The sequence below is a fragment of the Prionailurus viverrinus genome, chromosome A1 (assembly GCF_022837055.1).
Source record: "Prionailurus viverrinus isolate Anna chromosome A1, UM_Priviv_1.0, whole genome shotgun sequence".
Taxonomy (NCBI): domain Eukaryota; kingdom Metazoa; phylum Chordata; class Mammalia; order Carnivora; family Felidae; genus Prionailurus; species Prionailurus viverrinus.
This window is the reverse complement of record NC_062561.1, coordinates 138,592,877-138,597,562: the sequence shown is the minus strand read 5'-3', so window position 1 is coordinate 138,597,562 and position 4,686 is coordinate 138,592,877. Positions and strand designations below refer to the sequence as shown.

General features: G+C 42.9%; 1 long non-coding RNA gene across 2 annotated transcripts; it reads left to right on the top strand.

Annotated features, from left to right (window-relative positions):
- The first annotated feature begins 482 nt into the window (after positions 1-482).
- Positions 483-4,184, top strand: LOC125172658 (uncharacterized). Of its 2 annotated transcripts, none has more exons than XR_007154796.1 (4): positions 483-554; positions 1,132-1,229; positions 1,718-1,819; positions 3,985-4,184. It is a non-coding gene; the product is annotated as an uncharacterized LOC125172658 (long non-coding RNA). The 2 variants fall into 2 exon arrangements; XR_007154795.1 differs by lacking the exon at positions 3,985-4,184 and adding an exon at positions 2,626-3,461.
- The last annotated feature ends 502 nt before the right edge of the window (positions 4,185-4,686 follow it).

The window sequence follows — 4,686 nt, the reverse complement described above, 5'->3', positions numbered from 1 at the left end:
TTGCATGAAGGACGGTGGCTCCTGTGTTCAGAACCAGCCTTGGAAAAGCTCACAAACTGAGGCAATTGCAAAGTGTATTAGAGGCACGCGGCGTACGTTATGTCCCTGGTTGATAGCCTTTGGCACCTGGTCGTTTGCTTCTAGGGAAAATTAAAAGCAGGTTATAATTTTACTTTTAGTGAAGGAGGGGTTTTTAAAAAATGAAAATCATTTTCTTTTTTTTTTTTAATTTTTTTTCAACGTTTTTTATTTATTTTTGGGACAGAGAGAGACAGAGCATGAACGGGGGAGGGGCAGAGAGAGAGGGAGACACAGAATCGGAAACAGGCTCCAGGCTCTGAGCCATCAGCCCAGAGCCCGACGCGGGGCTCGAACTCATGGACTGCGAGATCGTGACCTGGCTGAAGTCGGACGCTTAACCGACTGCGCCACCCAGGCGCCCCGAAAATCATTTTCTTATAAATCCTACAGATGCTGTGTAAAAATCCAAATAAATTCAGAAAAGTATAAAGAAGTGGAAAAAAATAAAAGCAACCTTAAAATCTGACCTAAAGGTAAGCGTTGTTAACATTTATGAGGAAGTAACTCTCTATGCATATGGGTCCTTACAGCTTGATATCCACACAAGTCAAATATACCACATGAGCTTTTCCTCCCTATAACAGGGTCTGCACATCTTTCCACATTCCATGTCAATAAATGTAGGTCAGTCTCACTCTTCTTTTTCCTTCTTTTTTCTTCTTGGTGTTTAACGTGAGCACAGAAAAGTGCACAAATCCTATGTCTGCAGTGTCACAAATTCTCACAAAGTGAACATACCTATGTAGCCAATAGCCAAAGCAAGAAACAGGACATCTCCGGCATTCCAGAAACCTCTCTTGCCCCTCTCCTAGTCACCACTCCTTCCCAAGATAACCACTGTCCCGACTGCCCGGGATTAGCTATGCCTCCTTCGAACATCACGTAAATAGTATCATACAGTGTGATTCTTCCTTTCAGCTTTCACTCAACATTATGTTTGTGAGATGCATCCATATCATTGTGTTTATTGTTCACTCACCCTCATGGCTATATGGCATTCTTACTGAATGCCTGTAACCACATTTTACTTACCCAGCCTCCTTTTGACAGACATTTGGGTAGGTTCCCGTCTGGGACCGTTATGAATAGCGCTGCTGTGAACATTCTTCTGCACGTTTGTGGTGAATATATATGCACGTTCCTGTTGGGTATGTACACAGAAGTGGGATTGCTGGGTTGTAGGGTAAATGTATGTTCAACTTTCGTAGATATTGCCAGATGTATTATCATTTTTAATGGGGAGGCCACATGGGATTCCATTGTATTCATGCATCACATTTTCTTATTTATGTAACCAGACTCCTACTGGTGGGCATTTACTCCGTTTACAAGTTTTTCTTTTTCTTTTTTTAAAAAATTTTTTTCAATATATGAAATTTATTGTCAAGTTGGTTTCCATACAACACCCAGTGCTCATCCCAAAATACCCATCACCCACCCTCCCCTCCCTCCCACTACAAGTTTTTCTATTACAAACAATAAAGGGACCAAAGCAGCAGAAGGCTGAGAAATAAACTGCTCTCCCCCTGCTTAACCAAGGGCTCAGACCTACCCAAGTTTGTGTAGCTTAGATGATTTTTCACCTGTCATGACATTATTCATGAGAGAAAGAATAATTAACCTTTGTCATTCTCAGTGCAGTCATTTTAATGATTATGAAGAACAAAACCAAGTCAGGAGTCTGCCTCCAGAATTGGAAACATCACCTCGGTCCCCAGTTCTGTTCACCTGTGAATACGTGAGTATAATGTCCTCTCCCATTTGTACTCTTTACTCTAAGATGCCTCCCCCAGCTTGAATCTTTAATATCACCTGTGCCAAACTTTGGTGAGGTGATCATTGAGCTTCATGACCCAAATGGCCATCAGTGAAATGCAACTCAAGCAATTTTATTTTTTCTAAGAGTTAGTTCATTCACATAGTTCAAGAATTAAAACAGTATGGAAAAGTATGCCGTGAGAAGGCTTGCTCCCATCCTGTGCCTAGCTATCCTGTTTCCCACCTCACCTGCCTCAATATGTAACCACATTTATTACCTTGGTCTGTATCTCTCCAGCGTTCACGCAAATCTAAGTAAATTCTTCTTTATTTCATCCTTTTTATGCAAAAGGTAGCATATGATTTACATTGCTCTGCACCTGCCTTTAAAAAATTTTTCTTAGGGTTTATTTATTTTTGAGACAGAGAGGGAGAGAGAGCAGGGGAGGGGCAGAGAGCAAGGGAGACACAGGATCCGCAGCAGGCTCCAGGCTCTGAGCCATCAGCACAGAGCCTGACGCAGGGCTCAAAATCACGAACTGTGAGATAATGGCCTAAGCCAAAGTTGGGCATTTAACCAACCAAGCCACCCAGGTGCCCCTGCACCTGCCTTTTTCATTTAACTCTATATTCTGGAGCCCTGTCCATAGTAGTACACAAGTTGCAACAGGGATTGACTGTTGTGTTAGTGAAGACACGGGACAGCTGCCACATGGCAGAGAACTTGAAGATACTGGAGCACATGCTCACTACTTTTTAGTTCTTCCCTTCATTAATGTTTTCCAGTTTTACACCTGTACACAATCTTACTGGAAGCAACAGAAGCTGTGCCAACCTTCCTCAAAGAAAGGACAAAGGATCACTTTAGCTGTTTCTTCTTACTTTGATCTAGACAAATGCTTTTTGGGGAGCGTTTTCTTACACTGGCTTGAGCTAATTACCCCAAATTGGACTTAAAGAGTTTGCGCCTGCTTTTGGCTCTTTGGATTACAGTCCGGACTCACATCTTCAAACTGCCCCACTTCCCTGAGCTCAAGACCCACATTTTCCACTGTGAGCTGAATGTTGCCACCTGACGTTTCCACCTGAACGCCTTGTCCGTGCCTGACACTCATCCAGGCTCTGCGAATGCAGTGTGGTTGAGTCGAGGAAGATGTTTCTGCTCTCCTGGAATTCACCTAGAGTTGAGGAGACATAGACCACAAACAAATACGCAAACAAGAAAACTTCAGGTAGTGCCGAGAGCCTTGATGAAAAGAAAACACAGAGAAGGGACAAGAATAGATGGCCACTTCAGGTGTGAGGTCAGTTCAAGAGGGCCTTTCTGAAGAGGTGATGTCGAAACTAAGCAAGCCACGGGGGCATTTGGGAGAAGAACATTCCAGAAATAATATTCTTTCATTCATTCAAATAGATGAAGGTGATGTGGTTTGAAAAAAAAACTGAAAGTGATTAGTAAGGCCGGAGCATAACGAGCTTGTAGGAGAGTAAAATTCACCATCTTTCCTTCCAGCTGAACTTGACCCCTCCATTTCTCTGACCTTTCATTGATGCTATGGGTGTCCTGGAAGTCCTGTCAGGAACCCTTATAGGCCCTCATCCAGCTAATCACAAAGCCTCGACACCAGTCCTTTCTTTTTTTTTTTTTTTTTTTTTTTAATTTTTTTTTTTTTTTCAATGTTTATTTATTTTGGGGACAGAGAGAGACAGAGCATGAACGGGGGAGGGGCAGAGAGAGAGGGAGACACAGCATCGGAAACAGGTTCCAGGCTCCGAGCCATCAGCCCAGAGCCCGACGCGGGGCTCGAACTCGCAGACCGCGAGATCGTGACCTGGCTGAAGTCGGACGCTTAACCGACTGCGCCACCCAGGCGCCCCAACACCAGTCCTTTCTAATTTCCACTGTCACCACCATATGCCCGCGGTTACTCCCTCATACTCCTGTAAGGCTATGCTGAATTTTAAAAAGAAATAAACCATCAAAGTGACTGGAGAGAATGACTTTTTGACAGTAATTAGGCCTAAAAGTCTTGGTTTTGTTTTCATTGCTTTTACATGGTTATGACATAGGGCAAAAAAAAAAGAAAAAATCCAAATAATTTCAAATAATCATTTTGGGACTTTGTGTGTTTTGTTTGGTGGCAGACTGTTTTCACGGAGGAAGGATTGAAGGAAAGGAACAGACAGGGAGTGGGAAGCCCCCCAGCCCTCCCAAGCTGAAAAGGACAAATTTGGCATCACGCTGGGAACCTAGGTTTGCGACACATTTCTCTTTCTAGTATTCTGCAGCAAGTGGATTTAAGTCAAGCAAATTAGAGTGGTTTTTTTTTTTTTTTACATTGTTTTTCTCATGCTGTTAGCAATTCTTTACACTTGATGGGCACTTGGTGGAGGTTTGCAGGTGAGATTTCACTTGTTCGTTCAGTAAATATTTTATTGAGCACCCTACTGTGGGTGAGCCAGGCAATGCTCCAAGAGTTGCTGATACACCAGTCAACAAAACTGGCAAAAGTCCCTGTTCCCAGGAGCTCCATTTATAGTGGAGCTTACATGTTTTAGAATCGTTGGGTGTGGTTCCAGCTCACCACCTTCATAAGGGGATGATCCCAGGAAAGTATTTTCTTGACTTCAGTTTTATTATATCTGTCCAAGTCTGGATTAAGGCCTTTGGAGACCACTGATCTGACCCCAGACTCAGCCCTTATCAGCCACTTGTCCTTGCTACTCTGTTTGTGTGTTGGTTTTCTCACCTGAAAAATCGACATAAAATTACTATGCCTCATTAGAGGTATTACGAGTATTAAATAAATTGCATACATATAGTACTGTCTGGTATACACTGAGTGC